Below are 23858 nucleotides of genomic sequence, written 5' to 3'. Positions count from 1 at the left end.
GCCTCCCCATACTTGTATTTGGACCATCGCCCACCGTACCACAGGGGCTTCACCCGCTTGGCCTGCTTGATCGCAGCTCATGCGTCACAGTTATGGATCACCTGGGAGATACTGTCCATGGTTAGATCCATCCCACGGCCTTATGCCCACTTATAGGTGGCATCTCTGCCTTGATGGCCTGAGGCATCATGGGCCCATGTGGAGAGAAACAATGGACTCTACACGATTCAATGTGAATCAAGCAGAAGCCATTTTACTGATGAACTATTGTCCCTGTTATACAGTTTTTGCTTCCCTACATGTGATCGTGCATAATTATTATTGGTTAAGGCCTATTTCACATGCTACTTTTTGCTTTATGATTGGCTCTTGTATGTGTGTCACATTGTCTGTCGTGTATGTCACAACTGTCCTTCAGTTTGCATTTTCTTATCCTTTGCTTGTTCCTCTTTCACATCCTCCCAAATGCTGCTTGTTCCTTTTTCACAATGAACTTTTTTCCCTGTGTACATGCTTAAGTCCTTCTGTCTTATGTGCTCTGGTTCCTCTATCTTATGGCTGGTTCATGATATGTCCATTTTCCAGTAAAAACATGGTTTCCACATTTCTCCCTTTCTTTCCTTGAACCAGCCATATGCTATGCATTGATTACTGCACCATTCTAGAAATACGAGTGATTAAACATGGCAAAACAATTAAAAAACAAATAAACACGCCCCCTATAGTAAGGATTTGTTTGACAATATCTTTCAAACACCCAGTAAGCCCAAATCCTTCCAACCATGTGTCTAGTCTGTGTCCTGTCATGATCTTTTTCATGTTTTCCTGTATTTCCTTAAGCCTTTTATGGATGGATACAGAATGATCAGATAAATTCATACAACACATTCCTTCAAAGTCCTCACAACCATGTCCCTGCGCTAGCAGCAAAAACTCAGTAGCAGCCCTATTCTGTAATAATGCATGCCTTACACTGTCTGCATCAACTAACATGTCAGTGATAATATTTGATGTGATGTTTAATTGTTTTGCCATCCAGCAAGCCAGCTTTTTTAAGTTATGTAAGGCTCTGGCTGCAGCGACACTTGGTGTTAATAAGGAAGTAATAACCCGTGATGGTGTTGACCAAAACTGAATCTTTCCATTACATTCAGGACCTAATTGAGACACCCTTCATCATGATTGTTGTGGTAGGTTCTTCGTAAAGTTCCTTGCAGTGTGATTTAGTAGGTCTACCTTGGAAGGTGTGAACAAAGTAAGTTTTCCCAAGAAACATGGTCCCCCTATTACTCCTGATGGTATCCCTTGCCATGCCCAATCCCCACAAATTAAAAATATGCCAGGTGGTAGCCGTTCAGGTGCATCATTATTCCAAAGAGTGGCAGATGGATTGTTTACTTCATGCACAAATTGGTGTGGGCAAAAAAAATACTCATTCTGCTGGCACCCTATTTTCCGAGTTTGATTTGGAACACGTTGATGGTATTCTGGTGCTTTGGGTGAGATGTTTTGGAAATAGCTATAATTTATTTCTGGGTCTTGCTATCTGGTTCTATTAAGATGCACCAGAACACTGTAAACATTGCCAAATTCAACACAACTGCCGTTCTTTCCCATTGAACCTAACAGCTCTTGGGGCTCTATTGAGATTGCATTAAGTGCCAAAAGCAAGTCCTTTGTACAATTAGCTATGGCTCCTGCTGCTTGTGAACCAGCTGATAATGTAGCAGGATGCATTGTAGCATTGCAAGTAGCAGGAATTGGTCAATTTATATATCCCTTGAATCGTTCAGGGTTAAAGTCAGGTATGCCTATCAAGCAAGTACGGAATGGGTCAGCTGGTGTAGCCATAGACAGACAAAAGGAATCCTGCTTAGTAACATTAGCAAAAGTAACCCACACATTGTGTCACGGCACTACTTCCAGATTATCGTGTGCTTTGACTGTTGTCATAAGGCTTAACAGTAAAAATGTGATCACTGAAATTTTCTCACTGGACCCCATTTTTCCTGCATTCTCTCCTTCCAGTGCGTTAAAAGCCATGACCAGTCATCCTCAGGTACCCACCATTCTTTAGCCTCTTTTGGCAAAGGAATCTTGTTCCAACACAAAACTTGTTCTACTCCTACTTTACATTCCCCTGCAGAATGTATTTCTTTACATTTTTTCGTAACAAGATTAATACTACTGCAATACCATCTTGCATCTCAAGTTAAGCATACACACAATACCCACAGTTTACACTTTCCACAGTCTGAATCAGGACATTTGAGCTGTAGCTGAGGTGAGATTTCAATTTTCAGCATCAGCACACAGGTTGGGATCACTGTCTTTCCCCAGCCACGGTTTCACCCACTTTGCAGGCACCCAGCATGATCCCCTATCTGTGGAAACACATGCATACTCCCTTTCCCAGGTTAGTAATTGCATTGGTCCTTCCCATTGCCCTGTAGCCCCATTTATTACGCATACTTTCCCACTATCTTGTGGAGTTTCATTCAAGTCCCCTTTTAGTCCTGCCCCATGTTTTACCGCAGGAGGAACAAGATTATCCCCTGGGATACATCAATAATTCATTACATAGACAGCTTTTTCCAAGCGAGCTTGAGGCGAAAGGGACAATTCTCTCCTTTTTGTTTGTAAAGCAATTGCTTCAGGGTATGATGGGTGCGTTCCATGATAGCTTGTCCTGTGGGAGAATGTGGAGTACCAGTGATATGAGTAATACCCCACACATTGCAAAAGGTGGCAAAATTACGACTGGTATAACCCCGGGCCGTTGTCAGTTTTCAAGGTACGTGGAATCCAAGGGCAGTAACAGCCATGCGTAAATGTTTTAGAACATGTTTCGTGGTTTCTCCTGTTTGTATGGTGGCCCAGACTGCAAGAGAAAAACAGTCAACAGACACATGAATAAACGGAAGTTGTCCAAACTCTGGAAAATGCGTTACATGCATTTGCCATAACTCCAAGGGTCCAAGTCCTCTAGGATTAACTGCTGTCCCCAATGGCTGATGAAGTTGTTGACAATCACTGCAAGACACCACAATAGCTTGTGCATCAGTTCAGGAAATATGAAATTGTCAGTGCAGGAGCTTTGCTGATTGATGAAAAAATTGATGTGACTGTGCTTCTTGCTGAAACTTATTTCCTGCAGGAGCAGCCCAGGCAGGAGAAACTGAGTAATCTGCTCATGCATTGCCTTTGGCTGGGCTACCCTGAAACTTAGAATGACTATAAATATGAGTAACAAAATAAACACAGTGTCTCTTTGATAAAGCAAAAAGCAAGCGGCGAAAAAGCAAATATAGGTCATGGTTATTCAATTCCTTTAAGAATGCATGTTCTAAGCAACAAGTTACTCATACCACATAAAGTGAATCACATACAACATTAATTGGCTGATCATTCAATTTTTCAAATACTACTGCTACTGCCAATAATTCTAAGTACTGAGTAGAGTGGTCATTTGTTTCATGTAAAACTCCCTGTTTCCACTGCCCTTTCTCTCTCCAAACATAAGCAGCCTTCCCAGTTTTGCCACTGGCATCTGTGAAAATTGTTATTCCTTGAACCAGCTTAGAAGAACAAAGGGATTTTGAAATTATCTCAGTATTACAAATGTGAACATTTGATGTCCTGGCGTATGAACACTGAGTTTGCCTGTAAACTCTAAAGCAGAAATTTGCAAGCCTCTGCTATGTCTTAGCATCCAATTTAAATATACTCGAGTTGTTGGCACAATAATTTCTGCAGGCTTGGATCTGGATATTTATATTACCCGGTTTCGGCTTTTCATTATAATATGGTCTAATAATTCCACATTATAGTTTCCTTTGGTTTTACTGGCAAAAAGATCCATTCCAATATACACAACACATCTGGCCGTTGGGCCCATTGAAAAATAACTGCAAACACATGAGCTCTTTGACTAAATATAGCTACTGCAATATTCAAATCTGGATTCCAGCAGGATGTATAGCCTTGTACAATTTTGCCCAATATTTTCAAGAGCCTTTTGTGCTGCTTCAGTTAAGTTTCGAGGAGCATTAACACCTCCTCCTCCTGACAATAAATTTAACAGAGGTTGTAAATCTGAATTGGTGATACCACATATTGTCTGAACTCAATTAATGTCACTTACTATTTTTTGAACATCATTAAGGGTTTTAATAGTAGGGTTTAACTCAATTTTCTGTGGCCTTACTGTGGTTTGATCTATTATTGAACTCAAATATTTCCAAAGTGGCATCTGTTGTAATTTTTCAGGTGCAATAACCAATCCCTTCATTTGTAACTGTTGTTCTAATTCTGTAATAATTTGTTCTCTGTCCAATTGCATTCCTGCAATCAAAAGATCATCCATATAATGATAAATAATCAGTTCTGGATACTGTTGCCTGAATGGTGTCAATGCCCAGGCCACAAACAACTGGCACATAGTAGGGTAATTTTTCACAGCTTGTGGCAAAACGGTCCATTCATATCTCTTGGAGGGTTCTTGCTTGTTAACAGAGGGAAGAGAAAAAGCAAAGTTTTTACAATCTTCTGGATGCAATGGAATAGTGAAAAAACAATCTTTTAAATCAATTATCAATATTTCCCAGTGTTTTGGAATCATACTGGGGGATGGTAATCCTGGCTGAACTGCTCCCATGTCTTCCATTACCTTATTTACTTCCCTTGAATCATGTAACAAACACCACTTGCCACTCTTTTTAGGAATAGTAAAGTAGGTGTGTTCCATGGACTTACGGATGGTGCTGAAGTGCTCCCATGTCTTCCATTACCTTATTTACTTCCCTTAAATCATGTAACAAACACCACTTGCCATTCTTTTTAGGAATAGTAGAAGTAGGTGTGTTCCACGGACTTATGGATGGTGCCAAATGCCTTTTCTGGACTTGTTCTTGCACTAGTTCTGTTATGTGGGCCAATTTTTCTGAACTTAGTGGCCATTGATCTATCCAGATTGGTTCATGTTGGAGTGCAAGCTCCTCTGGACTCAGGCCCAGAGGAAAGCCAAAGCACAGGGATTGAATTAAAACCTTTGGATAAGCTGAGATATGTGAAGCCACACCAAAGTGAAATAGAAATACAGATTTTTAACTTTTAGTAGAAATATATGCTAAGTGTTTTAAACATTGAAAAGCTGCATCAAAGAAATCTTAAAACACTGTTCTTACTGCAGCAGTATTACCTTTCACAGAATTCTTTTACTTTAGACAAAACATAGATAGAATTATACTGTTCACATTTTTTTAGATAGAGTGTTCACATAAACAGTAAGAACTGATAGAAACTGTATATGCAAATCTGTGTAATACCTATGTTATACTTGTGTAAGGCTTACGACTGTTAGAATTAGATCAGGATGGGTTAAGAAAAAAACCCTTAGAATTGTGTGTTAATCTTATTGGTCAAATAAGAAATACAATCCACACTTCTGTAAGTTTAGATAATAGAAGAAGAAGCTGTTTACTGCTTGCTGTTTGCCTGCTGCTGCTGTTACTGCTTGGCCTTATCATGTAACCCCTTCGAACTCTGCCTTCAGAAAACTATGAGACTATGAAATAAAGAATTTTAGCAGGACGGCAGCCTCCTCTGCTCTTTCACCCTTGTCTGAAAAGGAAGGGTATCCCACCAAAATCTCAACAAATGGTGCCTCTATTTTAAGGGAGAAAACTTAAAAGAATTTCCTGTTGAAGCATCTCCAAAGTAGGAAGAAAAAGGCTGTTTGGAAGAAACAGAAAAATCCTGGGAGCAAAGTGGACCTTGAAATGAAAGGTGACACGGTATCTATTGGATGCTGAAAGGAAAACATAAACCCAACTTGAAGGATGAGCTGGAGAGAACTGTGCTGAAGTGTTGCTATGACCCAGCCCACTGCGGGGCTAGGGCAGCGAGATGCCAACCTGTTGGGGAAGATGAAACAGGAAAGCCTTATAAATATGATTGCCTGACAAAAGATTTTGGGAATATGAAAACTATAAGCAACATCGAAATGAAAGCCACCTTTTGAGATACCAAGTCTTAGTTACTGAACAACTGGAAAACAATGGTATGGCCGACTGAAGGTAATCCCGTCTTGATGGAACAATACCCTCTGCTTGCAGGCAGGTCCAAGGGTCAGAGCAGACCCTACTAGCTCAGCAGAAGGGGTCCAAAGAGTAGTTTTTAGAAGTTAAGATGTAACACTCTATGGTAATATAAGAACTCTTACAGGCTGTATGTAAATGCTATAGGATTTGTATCTTGTATTAGATTGGTTAGTGACAATTAGAATATTCAGTACAGAAGATGATTTATTGTATTGTAACCAGGACTTCAGACTCTCATACTACTTCTTCACTCTCATTCCTCTCGCTCTCTCTCTCTCTTTACTTACCCGCTTACTCTCTTGCTCTCCTGGGCCTGCTCCGAGCTGAGTCTGGCAGTTCTAAGCAGTGCCCCTATACCCACGCCCTTTGCAATAAACCGCATGTTCCAAGATCTGACTTCAGAGATCTCTTGTCACCGTCCAAACCCGCACTGAGCACCCCCCAGGCTCCTACAGTCTGGCGCCCAACGTGATTGCCGAACCCACCCCAAGCTCCTGCAGTCTGACGCCCAACGTGACTGAAGGCCCGGTTCAGCTTTCTCCATCTGTGGGAGACTTGTCCATGGACGGTAACTGAAAGACCAGTTATAGCCACCTAGAACGTGTCATGAGCATGGCATACCATTGCTGCGCATCGTAAAAGCTGGAGCTCTATAATTCTGCCGAGGCAGCCCTCGAGCACGGGGATTACCTGGAGCTCTTGGAGAGAATTGCCTGGCAGTCCTCGAGCACAGGCGGCCACTGCTGCGCAGCGGCTCCCTGGAGCTCTTTGAGGAAGTTTGCGTGCCACCCCTCGAGCATGGACACGCTGCTAAGCAGTGCCGACCGGAGCTCTACGGAGGGACCCTGCCGCGCGCCCCGAGCACAGGCGAGTAGTGCTCAGCACCGCCCGCACTGGAGCTCAGTGTGGACCCACCCGTGAGGTCCTGAGCACGGAAAGCCGTTGCCAAGCTACGCCTAAAACCGGAGCTCTGATGAGGGACCCAAAAGCAGCGTCCTGAGCGCCGAGTGGAGTGCCTGGCCAGCCCCCCATGACAGACCTCTGACTAAGGACCCTGCTCCTGCGACATCTAAGTGAGTATCATACTGGTCTAATAATGGGACAAACTCACACTGCCCATGACAGAGATCTCTATAAGCAACTTAAGCATTTACTTATAAGCTCCGGTCCAAGTCCATTACCTAAACAGGAGCTAAAAAATCTCTTAGAATGGACTCGAGTTAATTTCCCAAATGCTGACCGTTCAGCCGTCTTTACAAGAGACTTCTGGGACACAGTTGGGGTTAAGCTCTTTAATAATGTCTCTTACCGGGATATGGCTGCCGTGCAGCTGATCCCAGCTTGCAGAGCGCTGGTAGAGCTGTTTGCTGTGAAGGCGCCGCCCGCAGCAGTCACCCCGCCGAGCCTGGCTCCTGCTGCTAGCCCGCCCCTTGCCACCGCGAGCCCGCAACGGGGCACGGCCCCCACCTCTCCGCCGGACCTTGCGGCTCCAGTACCCGCGGTCCGGCTGACTCGTGCCGCCCTGCCCCCCGCGCTCGCGGTCCCGGCACCCGTTACCCCGGCCCCAGCCACCCCACCAGACCCTACGGCCCCTCCCACCGCTCCCGCCATCCCCGCCCCCGCCATCCCGCTCGTCCCCGCTGTCCCAGCTCCCGCGGTCCCTGCCCTCGGTTCCAGCGTCTTCGCGGCCCCGCCCCTCGCTTCTACCACCCCGTCCGCCAGCGTCTCCGCGGCCCCGCCCCTCGCTTCTACCACCCCGTCCGTCAGCGTCTCCGCGGCCCCACCCCTTGCCCCTGCCCCCACGTGCCCCCCCCCGTTTCTGTCATCACGGCTCCACCCCCCGCTGCTGCCGTCATTGTTACCCCACCCCCCTCTGCTGGCATCATTGTGGTCCCGCCCCCCGGCGATACCCCTGTGGGGCCGGTGGCTACCCCCCTGCTACCTACGGGTGCTACCGCTCCTCCAGCCGCGCCTGTTATGGCCGTGGCTGCCATTATAGCCGGCCCCCCGCAAAGCCAAGCGGCGACCCTTCTTCCAGCCCCACAGGTCCCCCTTGCCGCCACCAACACGGCGCCGGTGGTAGCCAATGTCCCATCCACGTCCGTCGCTGCTGCGTCTTCACAGTCTCCTGCCGCTCCCGAACCACCGGTGCCGACAGCGCCTGTCCCCAAGCTGTCCCCCGGCCCTGCGGCAGCACAGATGTCTATGTCTACTCCCGTCCCTGCTGGCATTCCTGTGCAATCCCCCGATCCCGGCACACCATCGCTCGGGCTGGGACGCGGAGCGCCCCAGCCCCGCGAGCCACTTGGTGCCGGTGCCGCAGCGTCTGCACGGATGACTGCAGCTCCCTCCGTGCCTGCCGCTGCTCCAGCCCCGTCTCCCAGCACCGCCGCTCCGGCAGTGCCGTTCCTGCCCGCCGCACTAGCACCCACCCCAGCCCAGCCTACAAGCTCCCAGCGGCAGCATGCCGCGATCCAGCCGCCGGCCCTCCTGCCTCCCGCCGCCCCGCGATCAGCTCCTGCCAACAGGGCAGCCCTGCCGCCGCCGCCCGCCTCTGTGGCCCCAGACCGGACCCTGCCGTATCCACCGCAGCCTCCCGCTTCTCAGCTGCTGAATAGTGCGGTCCCACCGCCACCGGCATCCATGATCGTCCCATCGCCCCCTTCCTCGACCGCGGCCGCAGCCCCAGCCCCTGGTTCTGCGGTCCTGCCATCTCCCACTCTGCCCGAACCGCCTGCCACACGGACTGCCGCCATCACAGCCTGCCACGTTGCCCTGATGACGCAACCCACGCATGCGCAATTGCTGCAACCTCCGGACCAGCGATACCACTCCGCTCACACTCCTCCAACCACAGCACCGCTCCCAGGACCAGCCGCACATCTTCCCGCGGCTCCGCCGCCTGCCTCCCTGCCTCCGCCGACGCATCCCGGAGCCAACCCAAGCAGCACCGAATCTCTTGCTCTCCTGGGCCTGCTCCGAGCTGAGTCTGGCAGTTCTAAGCAGTGCCCCTATACCCACGCCCTTTGCAATAAACCGCATGTTCCAAGATCTGACTTCAGAGATCTCTCGTCTCAGTCCGTCCCGACCGACCCACCCAAGCTCCTACACCAACCAATCCCAGCCCATCCCCTGGATCGAGTTTCCAGAAGAGACAGACTCCGAGGGTGGGTCGAGGGGTGGCTCAGAAACCTAAGCCGCATCCCCCCTGGGTGGTGCCCGGGTACAAGCCGCCTCCCCCGGTTTGGGAAAATTCTCGGTTACTTGGTTGTTCATTGGTTCTTTGTTATAACTCCCGCTTCTCGGTTTCCCCCAGTGGTTCTTGCTGAATTGTATCCTCCCCCTGGCTTGTAACTCATTGGTTGTTTTTCCCTTTCCCCATGGTTTTCAAACCCCCTATAAAACTGAGGAAAAGAGTCTCGGCAGCATCCCATCCCATCCCAGCTTATGATCATCGCCATGTTCTGGTTGTGAAACTTCTGGCAATAAACCTGTTAGAAGCCAGACCAGAACAGCCTCTCTCTTCCTTTACCTCCAAACTAATGTGAACCTATATCATTGGTTCCTGACGTGTTCCCTCTGCAAAGAAGCCAGCTAGCTAGCTCAGCCAGCAGCACCCTTCTTGATGCCGAAGTCACTTCTGCGACGCATAGAAGTAGTGCAGCTGGACTCTCTCTGATCAAGGGCACGCCAGAGCTCGTTCCACGAGCACAAGAACTGTGTTACTGAAGCTTACCTCTGGGGAGGAAAGGTAAGCATCCTTTGGAGTAATCTAGATGGGGAACAATACGACAAAAGCGCAGAGGCAGATTATGAACATCTAAAATATTTATTAATATGTAATAATGACAAGATCCCAAGCAAAGATTTGAAAGATCTTTTAATATATGCTCAAAAAAACTTCTCAGAAGTTAAAGCAGGCTCTGCATTAAATAAAAAAAGTATGGGACCAAATAGGTATAAAATTATTTGATGAATCCATCCGTGGAAATAAATCTGTATCAAATATACTGCCCATATGGCAAATAATTGTTGAAATATTGAATAATCCCTTCTCTAAATTCATAATTACAGTCCTTGAAATAGAATCCAATAACGAAATACTGCAAACTCCAGTTTCAAATTCTATATCGCAGCTAGACACTAATGTGGGTGGAGAGGGCTCTCAGCCAGATGGCACATACAGGAGACACATGTGCACGCGAGTTTGCATGTAGCACCTTGGGTGCAGATAGCCCACTCACAAAACCTCCACGTTCTTTAACTGCTGTTAAACTGCAGACCCAGGACCCCCCGGGACCGGCGGACATGGCACAGCCGTGTTCTCGGGCTGCACAGCTAGTTCAAACAGCTCCGTGTGAAGCCCCAGCACCTCCAGGTGCCTCTCCGAGCAAGCCGAGCGCAGCCGCTGCTGATGCTTTGGAAGATGCAGCGGGCGGAGCAACCTCCCCTTCGTCTTTGCCCCTGACTCCGCCCCATCTCTATGGGCAACAGACGGGTTTTCTGCAGGTGCTACCGTTCCTTTCTTATTGGGATTCCCATACCCCTCCTGGCCTGAGAAAACAGGAGGGATTTTCCCTTCCCTTTGCGAAACAGCTTTACTTTTTGCCTCCACGGCCAAGAAACCCGAAATTTTTATAGATTCAAACTCGGTCCTGCTGCCTGATCCAAGCGCCAGACCTCTGTGTGTGGCCTCCTGCTGCCACCACTCACTTCTTCCCCCCTGCACGGAGCTGCTACAGTGTCCAACCTGCAGCCCATGACGGAGCAGCATTCGGCACCCGCGCTTGTTTCCCCACCATTGGTGCAGCCACTGCCTGTGCCAGCCGGCCTGCTGCTGGACCACCCTGGCCATGACCCTCTGCCCATGGTTCCTCAAATGGACCAAGTCTTCTATATTCAAGCCGGTGCTTGGCCAAAAAACTACTTCACTACAGAAATCTTGCCGGGTATCCACGATGTACAAAATGTGTGCTCACGTTATCCCAGACAACCAGCTGATGTCCCAACAACGCCATCTGCCATACAAGAACATGGCGGTGCCCTCATCACTTCCGTAAACAATGCCTACGTACTTCCGCTGGTGCCATCTTGTAACCAACAAGTTGCTCATCCGCCAGCTGCAGCACCACCTGTGGCTGCTTCTGTTATTGCACCCTCAAATACTTGACAATACACAGACACAGATACAGCCTGCCTCGGAACCCATTCTATTGCACAGAAAGGGGGGAGATGGACCAGAAAGAAACAGCTGCTGGAATAATAAACACAGAAGAATGGACAATGATTGTTCTGCTTCTGGTGAAGAAGAAAACCTATCTCTCCCTCATCAAGACACCCTCTAAGGGAAAGTCAAAAGCCAGTGACAACAGACTGGGCAGAAGTTAGACAAAAGGCACTAAAAGAAAAAGATTTTGACTTAGCCCAAGAGCCACTTCTAGCTTTGCCAGTCAGATATGGCCAAGGGAATGCCGAACCAAGATGGGTGAAGGTAGACCATGATGATATCAAGGATTTGAGAAGAGCGATTCGAGAAAATGGGATAGGCTCACCATATTTTAAACAGCTGCTAAAAGCAGTAATTGATAATGCAGATTTAATACCTCTTGATTGCAGATACATTGCTTCATCAATTCTAACAGAATCACAATACATCCTATGGGACATGAAATGGAGGAAATTCTTGAATCAAAAAAATGCAACATATGCTGGGGGTCCCCACGCAGCACTTACAATAGCCCAGCTAACAGGCGACCCCCCCAACGATAAGCCTGAAGAACAAATAGATTTACCGAAAGTAGTGTTAGGGGACATAAAAAAAGCAGCCTGCAAAGCTTTTTTATTGACACAGCCGGTGGGGAGCCCAGAAGGGACTTACACATCAGTAAAGCAGGGTCCATTAGAGCCCTATACAGCATTCATCGATCGCCTGACACAAGCCTTGGAAAGGCAGTGTGAGGATGATGAAACCCAACCACTCTTGCTTTGCAACCTTGCATATGCGAATGCCAATGAAGAATGTAGAAAAGTCATTCGAAGCCTACCTGAACAAGAACCTACTTTATCACAAATGATAGAAGCCTGCAGCAAAATTGGCAGACCTCAGCAAACAGCTACCATACAAGCAGCTACCTTGGGAGAGTCACTTGAAAAGGATCTCAAAAGTCAGTCAGAAGTAATCGACCAGAGACTTGCAAAAACCCTTGACGCTCTCAATTTAACAATTCAGCAGAGCAATAAGGTCATGTAAGAGCCAATGAATTGACAGTAGTTCTTGTTAATACTCTAACATTTTTGAACAAGCAAAACTGAGTCATGCCTTTTACATCAAAATGTGCAAGCACTCATGTGAATGTTTCATCTTTCTAAGGATCAGGCAGAAGCAAGCGTAAGTGCCTGTCCTGACTGCCAACTTGTACAGCCTCCTGTCTCAACAGGAGCAGTCAATCCATGAGGATTGCAAAGCTTGCAATTGTGGCAGACAGATATTACCAAATACCTGTCTTTCAGGAAATTTAAAAATATCCATGTGTCAGTGGATACCTTTTCAGGTGCAGTCTTTGCTTCAGTACATACAGGTGAGACAGCCAGTCATGCCTGTCAGCATTTTTTGCAAGCATTTCCTTCATTAGGGTACCTCAAGAGATAAGAACAGGCAATGGCCCTGCATATACAGCAAAGAAATTGGCTGACTTTTTAATGGATTGGGGAGTGTGGCACACTTTTGGTGTTCCTTACTCTCCCACAAGTCAAGCCATTGTTGAAAGAACATATCACTCTTTAAAACTTATTTTAGATCAGCAAAAAGGAGGGTTGGCACAGGCAACACCACAGATGAGGTTGAACAAAGCTCTGTATGTCTTTAATTTTTTAAACAGCTCTTTTGTAGAGCCTGATCCACCAATTTTCAGACATTTCTCTAACAGTGCAAGAGCAAAGTTAAAAGAGAATCCTCCAGTGTTAATTAGAAACCCAGAAACAGGGAAGATTGAAGGTCCATTTCCTCTAATAATGTGGGCAAACGGTTTGCTTGTGTTTCCACAGGCGGCCAACTCAGATGGCTTCCAGCAAAGAACGTGAAACCCTATCAAATGCGAAGAAACGCTGACAACCCCACAAGTAAAGAAGCAGGCACACAGATGTGAGCTGAACAGAGATTGCAACCTCTGCCTGACATCTTGCACTCTATCTACAGAAGATTGTGAACTTTGGGTGTGGGAATCAGTAATATTGTAGAATTCTTTGTTAGATGATAGTGTAAGAAGAATATGGAACTTAATCGAAAATTATGCTTATGCTTTTTTGCTTTGCTTGCTTTTGGCTATGCAGATTTACCTGTTAACCAACCTAAAGCTAACGTTTGGGTGACTTTAGCTAATGCATCAGGTTTAGATGCCATATGTCTGTCCGACACGACCCCTGAGAAACCATTTCACACCTGCTTGGTTGGTGTGCCAATGGATGCTTGGCCAATCCCGATAGAAATTGATGAAGCTTTTCAGGGTCCCTTTGTTAAGACAAATGTGTGGAACTACTACAATCCAGTAGATGCATGGGATTGGTGGGTTCCTCACCTTCTCAAGGCATCTTCTGAACCTCAGGAATTAGCCATCCTTGGTTCTACATATATGACCTTTTGTGTCAAATTTAATTATACAAACAACAGTCAATATTTAATTAAGGATGTTACTCCTTATCACAATTTATATAAAAATCAGACTTTATGGTGCAATTATACTTCTGTAATTCATTCTGTATATGATACTCAGCAAGCCCTGTGAACGCCCGACCGAGAGGGGCGGCGCGCGGGTGGCGGCGGTGGAGCGGAGCCGCGCCCAGCCGAGACGCGTGCTGGAGCAGGGCGTGGGGGAGTCATTGCTTGGGGGCCCAGCCGAGATGTGGCTGCAGCGCCTGGCATCAGCAGCGAAGCTGTGACCAGAGGAGGTGACCCGCAGAGAACTGAGCGGCGCGGCCCGGCCCAGCCCGCACGGCCCCGAACGCGACCCCGGGAAGAACGCGCAGGCACCAGCAGCTCCGGCGGCCCTGGCAGCCCCAGCAGCTCCAGCAATTCCAACACAGGAGCGAGCGAAAGAGAAAGCAAGAATGCAGCGAGACAGAAAACAGCAGCCACTCAGAAAAAGGAAAAGATCATAGTAGCTAAGATTTTAGGAATGGTAAAGTGGCATAATGTTAAACAAAATTATGGTTTTATAACAAGATGTGACAACCAGCAAGGCATATTCGTGCATAGAACTGCTATTAAAAAGAATAACCCTGAAAAATGCATCGCAAGCTTGGGAGATGGAGAGGTGGTGGAATTCAAAATTATACAAGGGAGAAAAGGGTTACAAGCATCGCAGGTCACTGGGCCTGATGGTGTTCCTGTAAAAGGCAGTATATATGCAAAAAATCGTAGTCATGTTAGACAATATCTCCATTGTAAGCCCCCCCTACAGTCTCCCTTTCCTAATCCCACCTTTCCCTTTTACCCTATGTCCTATTACCCCCAGTGTATTCCCAATCCATTTTTTCATCCATGGTTTCCCTCACAAAACCATGTCTTTGCCAATTGTTTCCCCAAAAATCCCTTTCCAATGCCAAGGGGGGGATGAAAAGGGGGAGGGAAGAAATTAAACCCTCTCCTGCTTCAGTTTCCCCACAAAGCATGCTTGGAGAGTCCTGTCCCCCTTCTGCCAGCCTTAAGATGTTCCAGAGAATCTGTTTGGACATTTAAAGACTCAGGAGGGTGGCTTGTTTTGTTTTGAAACTGTTCTTGTTATGTTTATCCAGTTGTTTTCAATGTTAAGTTTTACATCTCTTTTTCTAAAAATAAACGGGTGAAATGTTGGGGTCTCCTCCCCCGCCGTGTAGCCCTGGGAGAGGGACCCTGAGGGGACAGACACGGGGTTTCCCTGCCCCTGGTCAGCCTCGTTCCCATTGGTTGTTCTGTGTTTCCCTGCGTGGACAAGGACCCTCGGGTCCCATGACTGTAAGAGTTCCTCGGCAGAGCCCTGGCCATGCGGTTGGAGAAATAAACATCTCTCTGAAACATCTACCAAGAATCTGTCCATACATATTTCTTTCCACGGGACTCCTTGTTTGATACATGGTGTTACAGGATCTGCACTGTAACAAGACTCCCTTTCAATTACCAGGTGGAGTATTTTTCATTTGTGGAGGTAGAGTTTGGCCTACTATCCCAGCATACATCACTGGTGGACCATGTAGCGTGGGAAAACTTACTTTGCTAACACTCAGTGCAAAAATGCTTGCTTTTATGAGACATAAAAGGTCTATTCTTCAGTATAAGCCAGATTGTAATGATGATTTTGTACCCTGAGGTCCTGTGGAAAGGCTCTCAGCAGCTCTTCTTTTACCACAACTTGCTTCAGGAGTTGCACTGAAACAATTAGACCGACTAGGGTGTTGGCTGAGAAAGGAATTCAATGCTATTTCCCTTGCATTAAGCGATATGCTAACAGATACCAAAGATGTGCAACTTTGCAGAACAGGGCTGCAATTGATTTCCTTTTATTAGCACATGGACATGGGTGTAAAGACTTTGAAGGAATGTGCTGTATGAATTTCTCTGATCATTCAGAATCCATTCATAAGAGTATTCAACAACTGAAAGGAGGTGTGCCAAAGATTAGAGTTGATGATGGAACTTGGTTAGATAATCTGCTTGATGGATAGAACTTAACAACATGGGCGAAAGAGCTTTTAAAGATGGGCTTTTACATATTAGTTATCATTAGAGTTGTGTTAATAATGGTGCCTTGTTTACTTCAGTGTATCCGGCAAATTATCAACAAAGCTATTAAGGAAGTCTTCATGGTTCAAACAAGAGGGGGAGATGTTGGAGTGAAAGCTCCTCTGGACTCAGGCCCAGAGGAAAGCCAAAGCACAGGGATTGAATTAAAACCTTTGGATAAGCTGAAATACATGAAGTCACACCAAACTGAAATAGAAATACAGATTTTTTAACTTTTAGTAGAAATATATGCTAAGTGCCTTAAACATTAAAAAGCTGTAGCAGAGACCTTAAACACAGTTCTTGCTGCAGCAGTATTACCTTTCACAGAATTCTTTTACTTTAGACAAAACATAGATAGAATTAAACTGTTCACATTTTTAGATAGAGTGTTCACATAAACAATAAGAACTGATAGAAACTGTATATGCAAATCTGTGTAATACCTATGTAACACTTGTGTAAGGCTTACGACTGTTAGAATTAGACCAGGATGGGTTAAGAAAAGGAAAACTAGAATCGTGTGTTAATCTTATTCGTTAATTAGCAAATATAATCCACACTTCCATAAGAAAAATTGTTGAGTATATAGAAGAAGAAGCTGGTTTTTGCCTGTTGTTGCTGTTGCTGCTTGCCTTTATCATGTAGCTCCCTTCAAACTCTGCCCTCAAGAAAGCTATGAGACTATGAAATAAAGAACTTAGCAGAACAGCAGCCTCCTCTGCTCTTTTACCCTGGTCCGAGAAGGAAGGGTTAAAAGCTCAACAACAACAGACATAATAAAACACTTTCTCCTTGCCTTTTCCACCCTGGGAGTGCCCAAAGAAGTGAAAATGGACAATCGTCCTGCCTATGTTTCTAATAAATTGCAAGGTTTCTTTAATCAGTGGGGCACCCAGCACACCACTGGCATGCCCCACTCCCCCACAGGACAGTCTATTGTTGAAAGGACCCACCAAACTCTCAAGAGGGTCCTTGACCAACAACGTGGAGGTGCAGAGGTTAATTGTCCCATTGTGAGACTCTGCAAAGGCTCTTTACCATCAATTTCTTAAACAACTCCTTCTCAGAACCTACCCCCCCCATATTCTGATACTTTACCAATTCAACACAGGCCAAATTAAAGGAACAGCCACTGGTGTTGGTCAAGGATCCAGAGAGCTGTCAAATTCAGGGACCCTTTCCACTCAACACCTGGGGAAGGGGATATGCTTGTGTTTCCACACCAGCAGGTTTGAAATGGGTGCTGGTAAAGAATATCAAGCCCTACCTTGGACCACCACCACCAACTCCTGAGACCGTAAGAAAAAATACAGCTAACCCTGACGCTGAATCAGCCAAAGACGAGACTAGTGCCGCCTGGAGGCGATGTCAACACAAAGTGACAAGCCTCATGAACATCTAATTTGTACCCCCTCCAGACTGGTTCAGTTAAAAATCCCCCTGAACCCCCCTGACCTTCCCTCATGGTTTCCCTGCCCGAATAATCCCTTACCCTTCCTATACCCTATACCTACCCTCTTTTTTTGAAAAGAGGGGATGGAAAAGGGAAATTGATAAAGGGAGAAAGAACATTTCCAGTTTCGGGTATTCTCGAGTGATTCGACGGTCCTTAACAACTTTGTTTGAGACCCTTACAGAGACATCTGTCCTGACTCCCCCATGGAACCTGGCACCTGTCACCCTGCCATCTCCTAGATGTCCCTAATCTGAGCAAGTACCCAGAGACGCTGCTGTGGCTGTGGATGCTGTGGCTGATAAGAGCATGGAAATAGCAGCCTCAGTAGCCCAGAAAGGTCCACTGCACCCAGCACCATCGGAGGAACTCAGGACTTGTTGGGACATTGGGAACTCGGGGGAGGGGTTGCCTCCCTCCAGAGGCTTTACGGGTGTTTCTGGTTGTTCTGCCATCCATTCGTTGTTTAAAATACTGCCACAACCCTGGACGCTCACTGTTAAGATCAAAATACCCTTTCCCCACTCACAGAAAGGGGAAGAACGGTTCCCACCTTAGTTAGTTCCAAGTAAATGGGGGAGGCCTTCTTTTAAAGTAAATTAGAGGGAGATGTTGCAGTGGCTAAGTCCACTTTACACCCCCCAAGTTGCCCTAAAAGTGGTCTCTCCTTACAACACTGTGCTAGAAAATTCTCTCTTTGTCTAGATTCTGCTGGTCACTGGCCCTCTCCTCCCTCCCATCCCTTTTCCCATTTGCCCCTGTTATGTCACCCAACCTTGCCTCTGCCCCCTAGCCCTCAGACTATTGCTTTTGGACGCTCTGTCTGCCTTTGGGAGCTCTCAGGATAAAACTGGCGTGGGCTTTCAGTTCTGGGTTCTTCTTGCCTCCTTCAGGTGTGTTGCTATCAAACACCTCGGAACCCCTCTCCCCTCTTTATCCCTGGTTTGTGCATAAACTCTGTGTGTGAGCGGCTCTTTGTGATAACCTGTGAAGGTGAGATTGTGTGCACACGTAGGTGCTGGGAGAGCGCCACCTAAGTGGTTCATGAGGGACCCAGCAGGGACAAACATGGCACTGAACCACCAAAGCTCTCATTCTATAATCCGTCACCAGATGATCCACACTGGGGAGAAGCCCTGCTCCCAGGCTGGAGCAGCCTGGCCTCGGAGGACTACACCCTGTGGAAGACAGACTCATGGCATGGGAGGACTGTGTGCCCGTGGGATGGGCTCACGCTGCAGCAGGTGCGGTGTGGCTGCTGCTCATGACAGTGGGCCCATGCTGGAGAAGTTCACGGAGAACTGTCTCCCGTGGGAGGGACCCCACGGCCTCACAGGGGAAGGAGTCCTCTCCCGGAGCAGCAGAAGGAAGTCTCAGTGATGAACTGACCAAACCCCCGTGCCCTGTCTCCCTGCGCTGTCGGTGGGAAGGAGGGAGGGGCTGGGGGGGGGAAGGTGTTCTAAGGGCTTATTTTATTTCTCATTATCCCCCTCTGGTTTAAGTTGAGCCTGTTTCGCCCTTGAAGTGTTTTCTCCCGGTCCTTATCTCACTCATGAACCCTTCGTTAATTTTTTTTTTTCCTTTTCCCTCCTCTGCCCAGCTGTGGCAAGGGAGGGTAAGCGAGGGACTCCTGTGGATGCCTGGCATTGGGCCAGTGTCAAACCACGACACTAGGATCATACTGGTGGAGACTGGAACCTTACTGGGGCAAGTGGCTGTGACTGGGAATGATTATGAGCAAGCTGAGGGCAACTGGGCTATACTGGGAGTGTCTGTAACCGCACTGGGGGTGACTGGGAACACACTGAGAGCAACTGGGAGTGACTGGATCTACACTGGGGGCAACTGGGATTGACTGGGACCGTGCTGGGGGAGACTGGGATACTATCGGACACATACAGGTATCATGCATGGAATAACTGGCTCTGTGCTAGGGGCAACTGAGAGCAACTGGGATCAGACTGGGAGGAACTGGTACCATGCTGGGGACAACTGGGATCATACTGGGAACAACTGAGTCAACACTGAGGGTGACTGGGGTCATACTGGGATCATACTGGAAGTGACTAGGAGCATCCTGAGGGCAACTGAGATATACAGGGAGTGACTGGAATCATGCTGGAAGCTACTGGGAGACACTGCGAGACACTGGGAGTGACTGAGATCATAGAGGAACCATAACGGAAGTTACTGGAATAATACTAGGAGTATCTGGGAGTGACTGGGATCATACTGGGAGTTACTGGGACTATGCTGGGAGCAAATGGCTTCATACTGAGGGTGACTGGGTTCATACTGGAATCATACTGGGGAGGACTGGAGCCACAGTGGGAGTGACTGGGATCATACTGGGAGAAATTGGGACTTTACTGGGAGTGCCTGGAACTATACTAGGGGTGAACACGTGGGACCATGCTGGGATCATAGTGGGAGTGACCAGGGTCATACTGGGATCATACTGAGTGTAACTGAAAGTGACTGAGATCATACTGGGGAGTGAGCTGGAACCATACTGGGGTGACTGGGAGCCACAGGGCCCATGCTGGGAGTGACCTGGGCCCCCCTGGGGGAACTGGGGGAACTGGCCCAGCTGGGGCTCAGGGTTGTTCTCCCCCAGGGCTGCCCAGGGTCCTGCTGCCACCCCCGGCCCCACAGAGCCGAGGGACACGGAACAGCCGAGGGACAGGGAACAGCCAAGGGACACGGGACAGCCGAGGGACAGGGGAGAGCCGAGGGACAGGGGACAGCCCGGGAACACGGCCTGGCCCAGGGACACTGTGCTCCAGCACTCTGGGCTGTTGTGCCCGGGGCGTTGCCCTTGGGCTCCCAGGACAGGCAGAGGGGGCAGAATCCCCTCCAGGAGCTGTTGTTCGCTTGAAGCTTTGGTGTTGGACATTCCTGCGGAGCCACCTGCAGTGGCCGGAGCCCGGCCGGTGCCCGGTGCCACCAAAGCTGCTCTGTCAGTGCCCTCCTGCCCCGGGCAGGGCAGAGAACACTGAAGGAAAGGCCCGAGCTCGGCTCGGGGCAGGGAGAGGGCACTCCCCTGGCGCTGCCAGGGGCACCACAGACCCGGCCTGGGGAAAGGATTGGGATTTATGTCCCATTGAATTGCAGCAGGGATTTGATTGGACATAAATTCCAGTCATTTCCCCATGGAATTCCCATGGCAGTGGGCTGGGGGGGAGATCCGTCCATGGAATTCTCACCTGACTGGGATGAGAGTGAGATCCATCCATGGAAATTCCATGGGAATTCCTGCATTCCCAGGTCCACCCTTCCTGAATCCCACATTCCCATAGGAATTCCCCCCCCACACCCACCTTTGTGCTCCAGAGCCTCCCGACCACATCCGATGTATTTTGGGAGCTCTTCCACACAGGTGTGTCCCAGGTAATGCTTCATCTGCTCTGGCAGGATCCCTTTGGATTCCCAGCACCTCTGGGGGATCCAGGTGGCATCGTCAGACACTGCAAAGCTTCCGGATCCCAGCTGGAAGGAGATGAAATCCCACCCATCGTAGCCGTGCCGGTGGGATCCATGGACGCTCCATTGGACAGGAGGTCACAGCTGGAAACCACCTGCACCGTGGGGAGACCTGGGAACGAGGAGAGAACGGACCCATGGAGTCGTGTCCCAGCCCCACGGAGCCCCTTGCAGCTCCCTGGATTCCTATGCCAAGCACACAGATCCCATCCCACTCCCACAGATCCCACCCCTAGAGATCCACCCCATTCCCACAGATCCCAGCCCCCAGCTCCCCCCCGTCGCCCCACTCTGGTTGTACTGGCCCTGTCTCCAGGTCACTGTTGGCCACGTGCCAGTTCCTCTCCTTGAGCCGGGTCTGGCTATCCCAATATCCCAGGTCTGGCTATCCCAGTATCCCGGATCTGGCTATCCCAATATCCTTGCTCAGCTCCCGCTCCCATCCCCGTGCCTGCAGCTCCATCCGGTCCCGCTCGCTGTGGCAGCGCTCGGAGGGGGTCCCGTCCACGTTCCCGTGATCAGGGACTGGGGGACCCCCGGGCCGGGCTCTGACAGCGCCACTTCCAGGTACTGCAGGGAGTGGAGAACTGGGGGGACACAGAGATCTGGGGGGGTGGGAGTTTGGGGATCCAGGGGGTCCACAGGTCAAGGAGAGGAGGGACTTGAAGAGCTGGGAGAGCTGGGAAGGAGGTTCAGGGGCTCGGAGTCAAGGAAAGGGGGTGCAGGGACTGGGAGAGGTGGGGTGGGGTGTCCAGGGAATTCTGTGCCCAGGAAAGGGGATGCCAGGGGCCCTCAGTGTGAGGGAAGGAGGGTCTGGGGGCTGGGAAATACAGGAATGGGGGCCCAGGGGTCCCAGGGTCAGGGAAAAGGGTGGGTCTGGGGGCTGGGAGAGGCAGGGTGGCCAGGAAAAGGCTGCGTTGGTGCCAGATAAGGGGGTGCAGGGGGGCCTCAGTGCCAGGGAAAGGAGTAAAAGGGCATCCTGGTTCTCAGGAATGGGGGTCCAGGGGAGTCTCAGGGTCAAGGAAAGGGGAGTGCAGGGACTGGGAGAGGTACAAGGGAGTTCCAGGGGATGCCTGTGCCCAGGAAAAGGGAGTCCAGAGTTTCCCAGAAAAGGGGGGTGACAGGGTGGGGACACCCGCATTGTCCAGGAACGGGAGTTCAGGGGGTCTCTGGTTTTGCAGAAAGGTGGGAAGGCAGGAATGGGGGACCGAGGCGTTCCAGGGCATCCCAGGATCCAGAACACAGGAAGTCTGGAGGCTGGGAGACATGGGAGAGCCAGGAAAAGGGGAGCAGGGGGGTCCTCATTTCCGACAATAGGGGATTCAGGGGGGTCCTTGTGAAGGATAAGGGGAGTAGGGGAGTCCCGGTGCCGGGAACGGCAGTTCAGGGGGGTCCCGTTCCCGGGAATGGCAGCTCAGAGGAGTCCCAGGGGGTGCCAAGGTCCCAGTCCCCCCTCGCCGCCCCAGGAGCCCCCAGCCCCAGCGCTGGAGCCATCGCGCTGCTCCGGGCAGATCCCGGCGGTGCAGGTTGGGAGATGCGGCAGTGCCCGAGGGAGGGTGGGGGAATGGGGGGATCACTTCCAGCTGTCCCCAGGGAAGGCTCTGTAAATCCCAGTTAATCCCAGTCGCTCCCAGTGTGTCCCCAGCCACCCCCAGTATGGTTACACACACTCCCAGTATATCCCAGTTGCCCTCAGCATGTCCGTAGTCATTCCCAGATGCTCCCAGTGGTCCCAGTAAGGTGTTTGTTATCCCAGTATCATACCAGTCACGCCCTGTATATCCCAATTGCCTCCAGCATGCGTCCAGTCCTTCCCAGTTACTCCAGTTTGCTTGCAGCATGATCCCAGTTGCTCTCAGTTGCTCCCAGTAGCCCAAAGTGTGATCCCAATTGCTCCCTTTCAACACCAATATGATCCCAGTTGCCTCCAGTATAATCCTAGTCACATGCCAGCACTCCCAGTATGGTCCCAGTTGCCTCCAGCATGGTTCCAGTAGCTTCATCGATCAATCCAGTCAGTCCCAGTATGATGCCATTTGCTCCCAGCATGCTCCCAGTTGCTCCCAGTCACCCCCAGTATGGGGGATGATATGCATGGTGTGTTTCCCAGTCACTCTCAGATACTCCCAATATTAGTCCAGTCACTCCCAATAGGATCCAAACATGACCCCAGTGTTCTCCCAGTCACTGCCAGTATGAACCAGTTGCCCCCCACAGGTTCCAGTTGCTCTCTTTCACCCTCACATTTGCTCCAGTCACTCCCAGTCTCTCCCAGTTTCCTCCAGCATATTCCCAGTTCCTCCCAGTTGCTTTCAGCATTATCCCATTTGCTCACAACCACTCCCAGTCAGCCTCAGTGTAGTCGCACTCACTGCCAGTCTGATCCCAGTCACCTCCAGCATGACCCCAGTTCATCACAGTAGAAGCCCAGTTGCTTCCAATCACCCCCAGCATGCACCCAGTCACTCCCAGTTGCTCCTAGCATGATCCCAGTTGCTCCCAGCTGCCCCCAGTCACCCTCAGCATGATCCCAGTCACTCCCACTGTATCCCATTTCCCCCAGCATGGTCTCAATTGCCCCCCAAAGGCTCCTACTCACTCCCAGTATGATCCCAGCATGATCCCAGTCTCCCTCAGTGGGATCGCAGTCTCCACCGGCATGGGCCCAGCTACTCCCAGTATGATGTCAGTACGATCCCAGTACAGCCCAGTCACTGCCAGTATGATCTCAGTACGATCCCAGTACAAAGCAGTGACTGCGAGTGGTGCCACTCCTGGGATCCCCCAGCCCTCTCTGCGTTCCCCCTCCCGGCTCTCCAGGCTCCGAGAGGAGCCCCAAGGGCTGCAAGTCCCCACCCAGGGTCCCCAGCAAGGCCCAGTTTGGATGTGCAGCCCCCAATGTTCCCAGTTTCCCTCTCCTTTCCCCGGGCCGGGTTGCCCCGCCCCCAGCGGGTGGGAGCAGCCGAGAGCCCCGCGCTGCCCATCCCGACCTGTCCCGGCTCCATCCCCGCTGCTCCCGCGGGCTGCGAGGGGCTCGGCAACGGGGGAGGGGGAAGGGGAGGAG

General features: G+C 49.6%; 1 long non-coding RNA gene across 1 annotated transcript; it reads right to left on the bottom strand.

The window, feature by feature from the left end:
* Positions 1-126: 126 nt before the first annotated feature.
* On the bottom strand, positions 127-23858 carry LOC116438671. The gene is made up of 3 exons (XR_004237870.1): positions 22559-23858; positions 20632-20906; positions 127-3033 (listed from the first exon to the last, which is right to left on the bottom strand). It is a non-coding gene; the product is annotated as an uncharacterized LOC116438671 (long non-coding RNA).

The sequence above is a fragment of the Corvus moneduloides genome, unplaced genomic scaffold, assembly GCF_009650955.1.
Source record: "Corvus moneduloides isolate bCorMon1 unplaced genomic scaffold, bCorMon1.pri SUPER_scaffold_79_arrow_ctg1, whole genome shotgun sequence".
NCBI lineage: Eukaryota > Metazoa > Chordata > Aves > Passeriformes > Corvidae > Corvus > Corvus moneduloides.
Note: the sequence above shows the minus strand (reverse complement) of the source record. Positions and strands in the feature narration are given on the sequence as shown.